The sequence below is a fragment of the Cuculus canorus genome, chromosome 5 (assembly GCF_017976375.1).
Source record: "Cuculus canorus isolate bCucCan1 chromosome 5, bCucCan1.pri, whole genome shotgun sequence".
NCBI lineage: Eukaryota > Metazoa > Chordata > Aves > Cuculiformes > Cuculidae > Cuculus > Cuculus canorus.
Window position 1 is genome coordinate 68,471,471 of NC_071405.1, and position 13,454 is coordinate 68,484,924.

A 13,454-nucleotide genomic window follows, 5' to 3' on the forward strand; every position below is an offset into this window, starting at 1 on the left:
GCTGCGAGGTGCTCGGGGGGGACACCGAGGGTGGGGACAATGGGGACATCGGGACAGGACGGGGCTGCCAGGGACCCTGGGAGGGACAGGACGGGGACATCGGGTTGGACTGGAGGGTCGTAGGGGGACCGGATGGGGGCAGTGGGAGCAGCTGGGGCTGTGCGGGGCTCGGGGGGGACCGGAGTTGGGGGTCGGGATGGGGACACTGGGACAGGACAGGGACACCGAGTGGGAGGGACATGGGGTACACGGGACGGGGCCCCCGGCACAGGATGGGGCTGCGAGGGGCGACGGGGGGTGGGGACGACACACCAAGAACGAGAGGAGGAAGCGGCGGAGGGGGGGTCCGGACCTGGGGGTGGGATGGAGGGAGCGGGGACACCGGGACAGAATGGGGACACTGAGGGGGAGAGACATGGGGGACACGAGACGGGGACAGGACGGGGCTGCGAGGGGCTCGGGGATGTGGGGGACAGGACGCGGACCCCGGGACGGGACGGTGCCGCGGGGAGCGGCGGCGGCTGCGAGGGGCGGGGGGGGCGTGTCCTCGCGCAGCGATTGGCCGCCACTGGCCGCGGTGCTGAACGCTGACTGGCTGCCCGGCCGCGGCGCTCACAGCCGATTGGCCGCCCGTCCGCGTTCCTCGCCGCCGATTGGCCGCCCGCCCGCGGTCCTGGGCGCTGATTGGCCCTCTGCCCGCGGTCCTGGGCGCTGATTGGCCCTCCGCCCGCCGCGCCGCGCCCCGATTGGCCGCGGACGAGGAAGCAGGAAGGGAGGACGGCGGGGCTGGCGGCTCGCGGCGACTTCGCGGCGGCGGCGGCGCCTCCTCCTCCTCCGTCCGTCCGTCCCTCCCTCCGTGCCGGTGCCCTCCCCGCTCCGCGGGGCCTCTGCTGCGCCGCCCGCCCGGGCCGCGCCGGATCGCGACGCCCTGCGGCGGGCGGCGGCGGGGCGGGAGCTTCATCCCCATCCCGCGAGGAGGAGGAGGAGGCGGCGCTGACGCAGCAGCGTGGAGCCCGGGCGGCCCCGGGAAGAGCCTCCCGTCCTTGGGTCTCGGCCCGTTCGGCCGCCCGCGGGGACAGCGGCGACACGGTGAGTCCCCGCCGCGATCGCCCCGCGGCTCCGCGAGCAGGTGCCGGGGAACGGGGGCAACGGGAACTTTCGCCGCTCCGGGGGGGCGGACGGCCGTTAACTCGCTCGGTGCCGGCAGAGGGAGCCGGGCAACGACCCTCCCGAAGCGCTCTCGGTGGGTCCTGACCCTCCTGTTCCCATCCATCGCCCCCCCCACGGTGGGTCCCGACTCCCCCCATCCACCTCCCCGGTCCCGATGGGTCCCGACCCCCCCCAGCCCCAGTCCCGGTGGATTCTGACCCCTCTGTTCCCATCCACCTCCCCGGTCCCGCTGGATCCCGAACCCCCCATCCACCTCCCCGGTCCCAGTGGATTTTGTCTTTCCCTACAACGTCGGTCCTGGTGGATCCTGACCCCCCCGGTCCCCCAATCCCGGTCCCAGCAGGTCCTGAAACCACTCCCTTCCCCCCCAGACCTCGTTCCCGTTGGGTCCTGAAACCCCATCCCCCGTTTCCCGGTACCGATGGGTCCTGACACCTTCTCCCCAAGCCCATTCCCGGTTCCAGTGGGTCCTGAACCCCCCTGTCCATTCCCCCACAGCCTCCCCCCCCCCCGGTTCCCGGTCCCGTTGGGTCCTGGCTCCCCTCCCCAGTCCCGGTGGCTCCTGACCTCCCCTGCTTCCCATCCTCCAGTTCCTGGGGAGTCTTGTCCTCGCCTCCCCATTCCCAGTCCCAGCAGATCCTGACCCCCCCCAATCCCATTCCTGGTCCTAGTGAGTCCTGAGCTGCCCCCTCCCCCCGATCCCATCCCTGATCCTGGCAGGTCCTGTCCCCCAGCCCTCAGTGCTGGTGGGTCCTCATAGCCCCCCTGCCTCCCCCATCACGTCCCTGCTTCCAGCAGGTCAGGAGCCCCCCATCCCGGTCCCCGTGGGTTCTGACACCCCCTCCCCATTCCCTGTCCCACTGAGGCTGGAGGCGATTCCTGGGATAAATGGGAGGAGTGTGGGTGGCTTGGCCCCTGCTGGGGTGGAGGTTGGGTTTTGGGGTGCCCCATGCCTGGAGCTGGCGAGTTCCTGGACGCGGCTGTGGATCTGGGCAGGTGGCATCCAGCCTCGTCATCCTGCTGGGAGTTCGGCTCCCGGGGAGTTGTGATGCCATGGGGTTTCGCCTCCCACCCCACCCTGGGCCCCCTTTTCTGAGCGCTGCCTGGCTATCCCGGTTCCTGCCGGTGTCTCCGGTAGCGGAGGGCTCGCTGCTCGCTTCCTCTTCTCCTTTTGTGTAGCAGTGGCTCCTAATGGAGGCAGCTCCGCTGGCTCCCGCTTTTCCAGCTGCTTCTCCAAGGTGCTGGAGCCAGTGCATGTGACTGGGCAGAGCGTGACAGGCAGCTGCCCTCTCGGGGAGCCACCAGCACCCCCTCTTCCAAGCCAAAGCTTGGGCAATACGAACATTTGGGATCTATTCCCTTTGCCTTCTCTTCCCTTCCCACCTCTTTCCACCAGTGCTTATCGGAGAGAGGTTTTGGGTTGGGTTTGTGTTAAAGAATACAAGACCTGGGTTGGATGGAGCTTGGAGCCCCTGATCCTGTGGGAGGTGTTCCTGCCCTTGGCAGGGGGTGGGACTGGATGGGCTTTTTGTCCCTTCCACCCCACATCATCCCATGGTTCTGAATAAAATACAGCTGCCCCCGTGTTCACTCCCCATCCGGAGTCATCGCTGTCGGAGCAGGTGAACCTCGAGGCTTTCCTGGGCTTTTCCTATCCTGGTTAGCTGATGTGTCCATCAGTTTGTCCCGGTTGCGAAGTGCTTGCTCTGAGCCGGTGGGCTTTGGGCGGTGCTGCGGTGAAAGGGCTGCGCTCAGTGGTCGTGGGTTTTGCCGTGTGGTTCCCCGTCCTTGCGGATGTCAGACGCCGCGTGTTGGAGCGATGCTTTTGAAATCTTAATGCGGTTTAAATACCATCACACTGCCGGTCGCTCTAACAGAAATACCCTGCTAACGTATTCATCCCAATCCATCCTTCACGTTTGTCACATCCTGGCTACCTTCACTGCTCTCCATCCAGAGTCAGTGGTGTCAGGAACAGGCAAAGCTCCAGGCTTTTTCCATCCCAGTGAACTGGTGTGTCTGTCGGTTTGTCCCAGTTAGGAAGTGCTCACTCCGGAGCGATGAGCTGCGGGCGACGTTGGGTGCTGCGGTGGCAGGATTGTGCTCAGTGCTCGTGGCGTTTGCCATGTGGTTCCCCATCCTCGTGGTTGTGAGAGGCTGCGTGGGGGACCAACGCTCTTGAAATCTTAATGCGGTTTAAATACTGTCGCCCTGCTAACGTATTCATCCCGATCCGTCCCTCGCATTTGTCACATCCCGGCTACCTGCGTCGCTCTCTCGCCTCGGCTGGAGCTGTCTAAATATTTGCTTGCAGTAGGAAATGGTGTGTTAGTCAGATTTAACGGGACATTTTGGGTTTAAACATTGATTTCTGTTTGTTTTCCTAATGAATTCAGCGCAGCATTCTAAACAGAGCGGCAGCACAGGCTCTCCAGCCGCTGGGCTCGAGCGGAGCGGAGTTGCTGCACTTGTCATGATAGTGTCACTTTAGGTGTAAAATGGGCTGGAAAACGCCAGACTCGTGGGTGAAAACAATTCCCTCAACTTTGTGAGGGTGGATGCTTTCTGGATGCTCTGTTTGCTGCGGGCTGACAGTGACAGTTGCACAGAACAATGTAATGCTGCTTAGAAATGTGCCTTTTGGGGGAAAATCAGTCACAACCTTGGTCCTGGAGTGAAAACATCCTGGATTTGGAGACCACTGGGGTTTTCTCTATCAGTTAATCTGATGTTCATAGGATCACAGGATGGTTTGGGTTGGAAGGGACCTCCAAGTCCATCCAGTCCCACTCCTTGCCATGGGCAGGGACACCTCCCACTGGATCAGGGGCTCCAAGCCCCATCCAACCTGGCCTGGAACCCCTCCAGGGATGGGGCAGCCACCACTGCTCTGGGCACCCTGGGCCAGGGCCTCCCCACCTGAACAGGGAAACAGTTCTGCCTCAGATCTCATCTCCATCTCCCCTCTTGCATCTGAAAACCGTTCCCCCTCATCCCATCCCTGCCCTCCCTGATCCAGAGCCCCTCCCCAGCTTTCCTGGAGCCCCTTTCAGCCCTGGAAGCTGCTCTAAGGTCTCCCCACAGCCTTCCCTTCTCCAGGATGAACAACCCCAACTCTCCCAGCCTGGCCTCGGACAGGAGCTGCTCAGCCCTCGGATCATCTCCGTGGCCTTGTCTGGACCCATTCCAACAGCTCCAGGTCCTTCCTGTGCTGGTGCTCTGCCCTTCTCCATCCGCATCACCTTTCCCTCTCTGCTCTCACAGCATTATTGTTTATATTTGTCATTTCTGCCTCTCTGGGCAGGCGATGGCAGCTCAGTTTGTTTGTGGTGACGGTGTTAATTGGCACCGTGTGGCCGCAGGATAAGTGCGCCGGTGCAGCCGGTGGGTATCCCACTCAGATAGCACTTGGAGGTAATTCTGGGGAAATATCCCCTTTGGCAAATGCTTTCCTACTGCTGCTGCAGCGCTGAACGTGAGCCCTTTGCCATGAACCGATCCAGAGTAAACAGCCTTGAAAATAATTAGGGATCGTAGGCAAAAGCTCGCTGGCAGCTTGGCATCGAGTTCAGATCAAAGAATCACAGAATGGTTTGGGTTGGAAGGGACCTCCAAGCCCATCCAGTCCCACCCCTGCCATGGGCAGGGACACCTCCCACTGGATCAGGGGCTCCAAGCCCCATCCAACCTGGCCTGGAACCCCTCCAGGGATGGGGCAGCCACCACTGCTCTGGGCACCCTGGGCCAGGGCCTCCCCACCTGAACAGCAAAACAGTTCTGCCTCAGATCTCATCTCCATCTCCCCTCTTCCAGATGAAAACTGTTCCCCCTCATCCTATCTCTGCCTCCCTTGTAAAAAGCACCCCCCCCCCCCCCAGCTTTCCTGGAGCCCCTTTCAGTCCTGGAAAGAAAGAAAATGAATGAATGATGATACCGGATGCTGTAAAAATAGGAAGGTGAACTCCGATGTGCAAATATTGCCTCTAAAAGGAGCCGTGCGGAGCTTTTTGTCCTTTCCCATCCAACCCCCAGCTGATGCCGCCAGGGAAGGAACAGCAGGAGCAGCCCCCCTTCGTGCCCGACCAGCCGAACTAATTAAGTCACAGTGATCGTATTGTTAATAATACATGACACGGCGGTTCCGATAGCTGGGAAATACAAAAACCGAAACACAAACACCCTGAAGAAGCCATAAAACTAAAAATAGGCTCAAACGGGAGGCGTGTGCTTTGTGGCACAGGCTGTGCCGAGCCGGGAGGTCGGTCCCAGGGGCTCTGGAGTGGTTCTGGTGTGGGGTTTGGCTCTGCTTTGCCCCACGGTGCGGTTGATGGGTGGGTGGGTGCTCATTATCCTCGTGGCCACAGGGTTGTGTGTGTCCGGGGAGTGTTCGTGGTGTCTCGATGCGTTTGAGGGAGGAAGAGGAGGATCCGTGTCCCTGGAAGGCTTTGGGACTGGGGTTCTTCAAGAGATGCCCGCAGTCACGCAGCACAGCACCTCCTTCCTCGTGTGAACCAAAGCCGTGTTTTTTAACCACAGAGAATATTATTAACATTCACGGCCAGGTTGCTGCTCGGAGTGATGAGTTGTAGGTTAAAATTTAACCCTTCACGCTTTCGCGCTTGCAGCTCCTGTGCTGACAACCGATGCTCTTTAAATGGGGAAAAATGCACTCAAACACCACTGATTTTAGTTTTTAAGGCAGAAGGAAATGTGTTTGTGTGGGACGGTGCAATGGGCCTCCATCCGGTTACTGTCCAGGCTGGATTTTCTAGCGTGAAGCTTTATTATAAAACAGGGGAATCGTGGTGATATTTCACATGAGAGTGAAAAAAAATCTTCCGCTGGAAGAGCAGGACAATGGGAATCTTGTGGTAAAGAGAAACAAGGGACTGACGTCATCATTAAAGTTGAACCAAAGGATGTCATCAAGAGGAATACATATAAATCTGATTTAAAATGAGTTCATTGTGCAGCTGCGCTCTGTCCCCTGTGGTATCTGTGCCGGTGGGATTCAGTTCTTCTGCTCCCTGTTATTCCTGCTTTTCCAGTGGGGGAGAAACACCCCATAAAACAGGAGAGAGCGCAGAGAGCTGGCAGGGTGTGAGAGCGCAGTCAGCTGGGCGATGGGAGCGCCCGAATCTCTCCTTAAAACCTCTGAGCTACCGGTACCACGGAGCTCCCACAGCGTTTGGAGTCAAATTGCAGTGGAAGCCTTGACTGGGATCTCCGGCGCCACTCTGGTTCTGCAGAACGGGGCTGGGAATGGAAATAAAATGAAGTTACCCAGAGCAGTGGTGGCTGCCCCATCCCTGGAGGGGTTCCAGGCCAGGTTGGATGGGGCTTGGAGCCCCTGATCCAGTGGGAGGTGTCCCTGCCCATGGCATGGGGTGGGACTGGATGGGCTTGGAGGTCCCTTCCAACCCAAACCATTCCGCGATGACTTGTTTGGAGGAGCAGGTATTTTCCCCATACTCAACTCCTCATTGATGTATCCTGAATTCCCCGAGATCTTTTGGAGAGGATGTGTGGTTATTGATGCTGTGTGAGTCGGGAATAAGACAGGGGATGCTTTTCATTCCTGCCTGGCTTCTCCAGCCTGCGAGAATGGGCTTTCAGCTTGGGATCGAGCGTTGCTGACCTCGGCTAGGGAACAGATGTAGGGATGCGCATGGGAACGCACTGTCAGTCTGGTGGCGTGGAGAGGTCCCATGAGGTGTGTGAGCTGCTGGTAGTGGTGGAGCACAGCCTGGGAGTGCTAACGGAGATGGGGAAGGAACCTGTGTCAGGGCACAGGGCACTCGGGTCCTTACAGCTGTGCCTTTTGCATGTGGCACATCCAGGAATGCTGCTTTTAGCTCCTTTTCCTAAAAATTCTGACTTAGATTATTGGCCTCATCATCGCTAATGGTGGTTGGTTGGATTCTTGCTGAGCTTCCAGCCCTTAGGTTTGTAATCCTCCCTTCTTTGCTGCTTTAATTTCCCAGTGCGTTGGGAGATTCACACTATGGGCTCTCCGGAGGGATTTACTCCAAGCATCGTGACAATAAGGAGCCTTGCGGTGTCGGTAGAGCCTCGGCTCTTTCTGTTGGAGTGTTGTGTGCCACGTTGGGTGCCAGAGAGTGGCTCGGAGCAGGGATGCTTCAGGATGCACAGGGTTGGAGCTATCTCCTTCCCCGTGCAGCCAGCTGGGTTTTCCCTGCTGTGATACGCTGCCAGTCGGGTGCGATCCCGGTGTCGGGAATGTGAGTGCTCCTGGGAATCGCTTGGCTGAATGGGAGCTGGAGAGCATGGGATTTATGAGATGTGGCATCTGCAGGAATGAGATGCTGCTTCGCTGGCAGTCGCGGTGCTCCCTGTGTCCCAGTTCTCCCGAACAAAGGTGTGACTAAACAAGAAAACAGGGATTCGTGTGTTTTCCCCCTTTGTGAGCCCACATCACAGGAGCGCTCGCAGCACCCATTGTTCTGCGAGCAGTTTTTTGAAGGGCTTTCTCCTGCTCGGCTCTGCAACTGCTCAGCTCGACAGGCTTGGTTGGGCTTTTATTTTAATAAGAGATCTCGGCTCGTAGTGACTGCAGCGTATCAATATTTCAAATTATTTACGATGCTTTTGGAAATCAAAAGGAGGCATTTTCCGAGCATTGATTTGAATAAACCCGCTTAGCTGGCGGCTTGCTTTTTTGGTGTCTGAATGCTCATCCTTTAAATGAAATTGCAGTGCTGGCGAAGCATCGAGATCCGTGGGCATCGCCGCGCCGAGCTGCTTCCCGCACACCCCCGGCATGGCCTTCCATTGTTCTGTGGCCTGTCGGAGCACTGGGAATAGCGAGCTCTCCCCTGCCTCACGCAGCATTATCCGCCACAGCTCGCCTTTGGCGCATCCTTCCGTGCCTGCGGAATACCTGGAACGGGCTAAAATGGGAGAGAGGGAACAGGGAGTCAGAAGCGTGCGAGGCGATGCTGAGTTGACTTTTGCAGGCTGGAAGGGAGCAGGCGCTGCTGCGGGGGAGCAGCCGCACGGCGCTTACGGAGCTGCGGATGCTCCCGGCGCTGGGAAGCGCGATGCGTCCACGCTGGGAAGTTCGCTGAACTGAAAGAGCCTTTAACCAGACCCTGAAATGGAGGGGACTCGGCGCGTGATGGGTCACGGAATCATTAGGGCAAGTGGCAGAGGGAGCACATTCCTGGTGATTTGGGGTTGGGTATAGTGTAAAAAGGGAAAGGATTTAAGGAGGGAGGAGAAGGGCATTGAGGCATCTCCCTCTGCAGGGAGGGGACGGAGAGGTACCAGGGTGAGGAATAAACACGGAGAGGATGGAGAGGTACCAGGGTGAGGAATAAACACGGAGAAGATGGAGAGGTACCGGGGTGAGGAATAAAGACGGAGAAGATGGAGAGGTACCAGGGTGAGGAATAAACAGGGGGAGGATGGAGAGGTACCAGGGTGAGGAATAAACACAGAGAGGATGGAGAGGTACCAGGGTGAGGAATAAACACGGAGAGGATGGAGAGGTACCAGGGTGAGGAATAAACAGAGAGAGGATGGAGAAGTACCAGGGTGAGGAATAAACACGGAGAGGATGGAGAGGTACCAGGGTGAGGAATAAACAGAGAGAGGATGGAGAAGTACCAGGGTGAAGAATGAGCAGCAATAGTCATATATCAATACACTTGGAAGATTGGGAAAGAGGAGGAAAGCGCAGGCAGAAGGGAACAGGTGGGCAGCAGGAGGGGGGTTTGAGTTTAACACCCCCAAAATAGAAGCAAGAGGCGTGTTTGGGTTTGTTTCTTTGTTTTCTTGGCTCCGTCAAAGTCAGTTCAGGAAAGGAGGTGGTTTGGAGTGAGGAGACAAAGCAGATCCCGGCGAGGCAGCGAAGAGAAAGAGTTTGGAAGCGGAGATCCCACGTGGACAGAGGAGAGGAGATTTCCTTTATAATCCAGGCTAAACATCAGGTGCCAGGAGAGGGGAGAAATCCTGTAGGCTTGGCCCGGTAAAACCCAAAATGGGAATTCCATAGTTTTCCGCAAATTCCACAAGCAGTGGGAGAGAACCAGGCGTTCGAGGGATTTGTGCCCTGAACCATCGCGTGGTGACCTCAGCTCCTGTGCGCGTCCCAGTCCGCTGGTGGCAGAGCGTGTGGTGTCTGAGCCTGGAATGCCTGGCGGTGCAGGAGACGTGGTGCTTGCTCTCTGCCCTCCTTCTCCCTGCTGAGAACCCTTGTCTCTCCCGTTTGTGGGTGCTGGGTTTAATGAAAAATCGCTAGAAGGATCTGAGGCAGAACTGTTTTGCTGTTCCAGTGGGGAGGCCCTGGCCCAGGGTGCCCAGAGCAGTGGTGGCTGCCCCATCCCTGGAGGGGTTCCAGGCCAGGTTGGATGGGGCTTGGAGCCCCTGATCCAGTGGGAGGTGTCCCTGCCCGTGGCAGGGGTGGAACTGGATGGGCTTTAAGGTCCCTTCAACCCAAACCATTCCCTGATTCTATGAATGAAGCGCTTTGGGATTTCCATGCCCTCACCTTCTGGTTGCAAAGAGGTGAACCCTTCCACATTGTGGTTAGGAAAACACTGTCCAGCCAGCCTGCAAAAACCCTAATTTCCATTCCTTGCTATTTCCATCTCTTCCCAGGTGGAGGAAGAGCCAGAGGATGATTCCTATCTTAGAATAAATGATCCGCTCAGCTGCAATTGCTGTCCTGGGGCTGTAGAGGTGGGATCAAACCCCTGCTGCTATTGCTGCTGGGGAAGAAGCAACTGTGGCTTTGCTCGGGGCTGGGGGCCAGCGTCAGCCCGTAGGGATAACTTCATCCTCGCGCTGGAGTTATGGATGCGAGCAGCATAATAACAGTGCGGATAGCGCATCGCGACCTATGAGAGGGTCTGTCTGTGCTCAGTATACACGGGATTTGCATCAGTTTTCCTGCCCGAAACCACTCACGGGCGTGAGAACGCTTCTGTTTTCTCTGCCCTTAACGAAAATCAAATCCTTCCCTCCAAAGATGCTGTCGCGTGTGTGGCCCGATGCTTTCCTGCAGGCCCAGTGGGTGATCCCTGACCTTGCCACAGATGCCACCTCGAAGCTCATTACTGAATAATTAGGTGATCCCTCACCTTTCTACAACGTTTGGAAGCTTGGGGAGCCTTGGGGATGGGGGTTGTATGGTTAACGTGACTTATCCTGAGGTTCAGCCTGGAATCCAGGCCCTAGGCTGTTCCAAACTCGATCTGTCCACTAAGTGAATGTCAATCCAATTTGAGCTTCCATATGTTTCCTTGGAAACTGTCAGAGCCAGTGGTGAGAAATGGCCCACGGAGGGGCAGGGAGACCCGTGCAATGGCAGCTTTTTTTACTTTTCAGCACTTAAAGGTGATTAAAACCTCGTTAGTTGTGATAACCCCATGCGGAGTGGTGTTTAGAGTACCCAGAGGTCAGGCGGCTCCTCTTGGAGCAGTCTGGTGTGTGGGAATGAAACACAGCCGACTGAAAAATCAAACAGAGGAGAAGTGGCTTCAGGTGCTGCCTGCGAGGTCTCATTCCGTCTCCGAGAGCTTTGCCTTTCCCGTATGGATTATGGGTCTGTGTAGTGCAGTGCTAATGTTCTTTCCTTTCTAGCAGGCTGGAACGCTCTCACGGCTGTATAAAAACCTGTCCTCAAATAAAAGGAGGTTTTGGTGAGGTTAGTGCTGAACTCTTGTCCCAAGTAACAGGTGATGGGATGAGGGGACTCGGTGAGGCCGGCGGGAGCAGGGAAGGGATTGTGCCTCTGGACTTGGCGCCGGTGGGCCCACACCTCAAATCCTGGGTTTGGGTTTGGGCCCCTCACCCCAAGAAGGATATTGAGGGGCTGGAGCGCATCCAGAGAAGGGAGCGGAGCTGGGAAGGAGCTGGAGAACAAAGGTTCTGAGAGCAGCTGAGGGACCTGGGGCGGTTGTGCCTTTTTGTGGCCATCTGGGATCTCCTGCATGGGTGTTGTGTGTCCGCTGCGACTGCAGGAGGAGGCAGAAACTCCTCAGCTCAAAGCCCTTTGCAGCTGTTGTCCGGCATCAGATCCTCTTTGGATCAAATCTCCCAAGATTCGGACTGCCAGCGGCAAAACCATCTCCGGGGCAGTGGGCTTCTGAGTGTGGGAGTCGTCCTTGGGGCTGAGATTCCGTGGCAGTAGGTTCTTGTTGTGCTTAGCTCCTTATCGGCTGTTTACCCTTCCCTGCCTGGGCGCAGTGTGGGAAAGCGGAGCTCACTGCTGCATTCTCCTGTCTTCCAGCAGCTCATGGAAACTTTCTACCAGCTCTTCTGCAGGCAGACCAGTAGCCGTGAGTGTCTCCCGCTGCCACTTTGGCTCCGTTTCAGCTGGCAGCCCTCGCAGCTGCAGGCATCACTCACGGATTGCCTCTCCGCTCGGACTTAGCGCGCTCTGGCTTCAGTGTTAGTCTGTCCGTGCTGGAGTCTGTCGCTGTGAACCATTTGAATCTTTTATTGCAGTGCTCTTGTGATGGGGACTTGCATGCACGAGGGCATTTTTCTCTTCCCCATCCGTCAACCCCATGTGTTGAACATCCTGATGTTCTCCATCCCTGTAGCTGCCAGCTCAGGGGGAAACCTGATCATTTTTGTCTCTCCACTTGTTGGTGGTAGGAGTTCCCCAAAAGTTTTACTTGTTTTCTTCCCCGTTAGAAATATTTTTCTTGAAGCATGAAGGCTTTAGAGGGATCTGGACAGGCTGGATCCATGGGCCAAGGCTCTGCAGAGGGATCTGGACAGGCTGGATCCATGGGCCAAGGCTCTGCAGAGGGACCTGAACAGGCTGGATCCATGGGCTGAGGCTCTGCAGAGGGATCTGGACAGGCTGGATCCATGGGCCGAGGCTCTGCAGAGGGATCTGGACAGGCTGGATCCATGGGCCGAGGATCTGCAGAGGGATCTGGACAGGCTGGATCCAGGGGCCAAGGCTCTGCAGAGGGATCTGGACAGGCTGGATCCAGGGGCCAAGGCTCTGCAGAGGGATCTGGACAGGCTGGATCCAGGGGCCAAGGCTGTGCAGAGGGATCTGGACAGGCTGGATCCATGGGCCAAGGCTGTGCAGAGGGATCTGGACAGGCTGGATCCATGGGCCAAGGCTGTGCAGAGGGATCTGGACAGGCTGGATCCAGGGGCCAAGGCTGTGCAGAGGGACCTGGACAGGCTGGATCCAGGGGCCAAGGCTCTGCAGAGGGATCTGGACAGGCTGGATCCAGGGGCCAAGGCTCTGCAGAGGGATCTGGACAGGCTGGATCCAGGGGCCAAGGCTCTGCAGAGGGACCTGGACAGGCTGGATCCATAGGCTGTGACCAATGGGATGAGGTTCAACACGGCCAAGTGCTGGATCCTGCACTTGGGCCACAACAACCCCGTGCAGCTCCAGGCTTGGGGAAGAGCAGATGGAAATGTCTTTGCTGCAATAGTGGTGAAGCTCAGGCAGAGGTTGCCCGGTGCAGTGGTGGAGTCCCCATCCCTGGAGGGGTTCACAGCCATGTGGCTGTGGCACGGTGGGACACGGTCCGGCCAGCGCAGTGGGGTTGGGTTGGTGCTCGGATTGGATAACCATAGCATCAAAGAATTATGTGAGTCAGAAGGCACCTTAAAGCCCCTCCAGTTCCAGCCCCCTACCATGGGCAGGGACCCCTCCCTCTGGATCTGGTTGCTCATAGAGGTCTTTTCCAACCTCAGTGATTCCGGCTTGTGGGGATTGGACCAGGGGAACGGGTGTAAACTGGAGAGGGGCAGATTTAGACTAGAAATTGGGAAGAATTTCTTCACGCTGAGGGTGGGGAGGCCCTGGCCCAGGTTGCCCAGAGCAGTGGTGGCTGCCCCATCCCTGGAGGGGTTCCAGGCCAGGTTGGATGGGGCTTGGAGCCCCTGATCCAGTGGGAGGTGTCCCTGCCCATGGCAGGGGGTCAGAACTGGATGGGCTTTAAGGTCCCTTCCAACCCAAACTATTCTCTGATTCTGTGTTTCTCTGATTCTCTCAAATCGGAGACGGTGCCGCCTTCAGCGCTTGCTCGAGAGCTGTGAGGGCGTCCACATCCCCGTTTCAGGCTGCAGAGGTGGTTCTGGGCAGTGCATTTCAGTTGAGGGTGAGTCACAACCCAGGAATCCTCCAAAATACGGCACGAACTCGTAATTTATTGTTGCCTTTTTTGCCTGCCTGGGTTCAAGGCTTCCATAAGTTTAAGATGCGGTGATAAACGTGTCTGTTAGATTTTAAATCCAGTCTTTTTTTCTTTCCTCCTCTTGGAGATGGGAGCTGCTGGAGT

At 57.4% G+C, this 13,454-nt stretch overlaps 1 protein-coding gene across 1 annotated transcript in view; it reads left to right on the forward strand.

Annotated features, from left to right (window-relative positions):
• Positions 1 to 760: 760 nt before the first annotated feature.
• Positions 761 to 13,454, forward strand: part of BAHD1 (bromo adjacent homology domain containing 1) — a 36,549-nt gene continuing 23,855 nt past the window's right edge. Inside the window, exon 1 of the mRNA XM_054067114.1 lies at positions 761 to 1,089. The gene's annotated coding sequence lies outside the window, so the exon portion shown is untranslated. The remainder of the gene's footprint in view (positions 1,090 to 13,454) is intronic.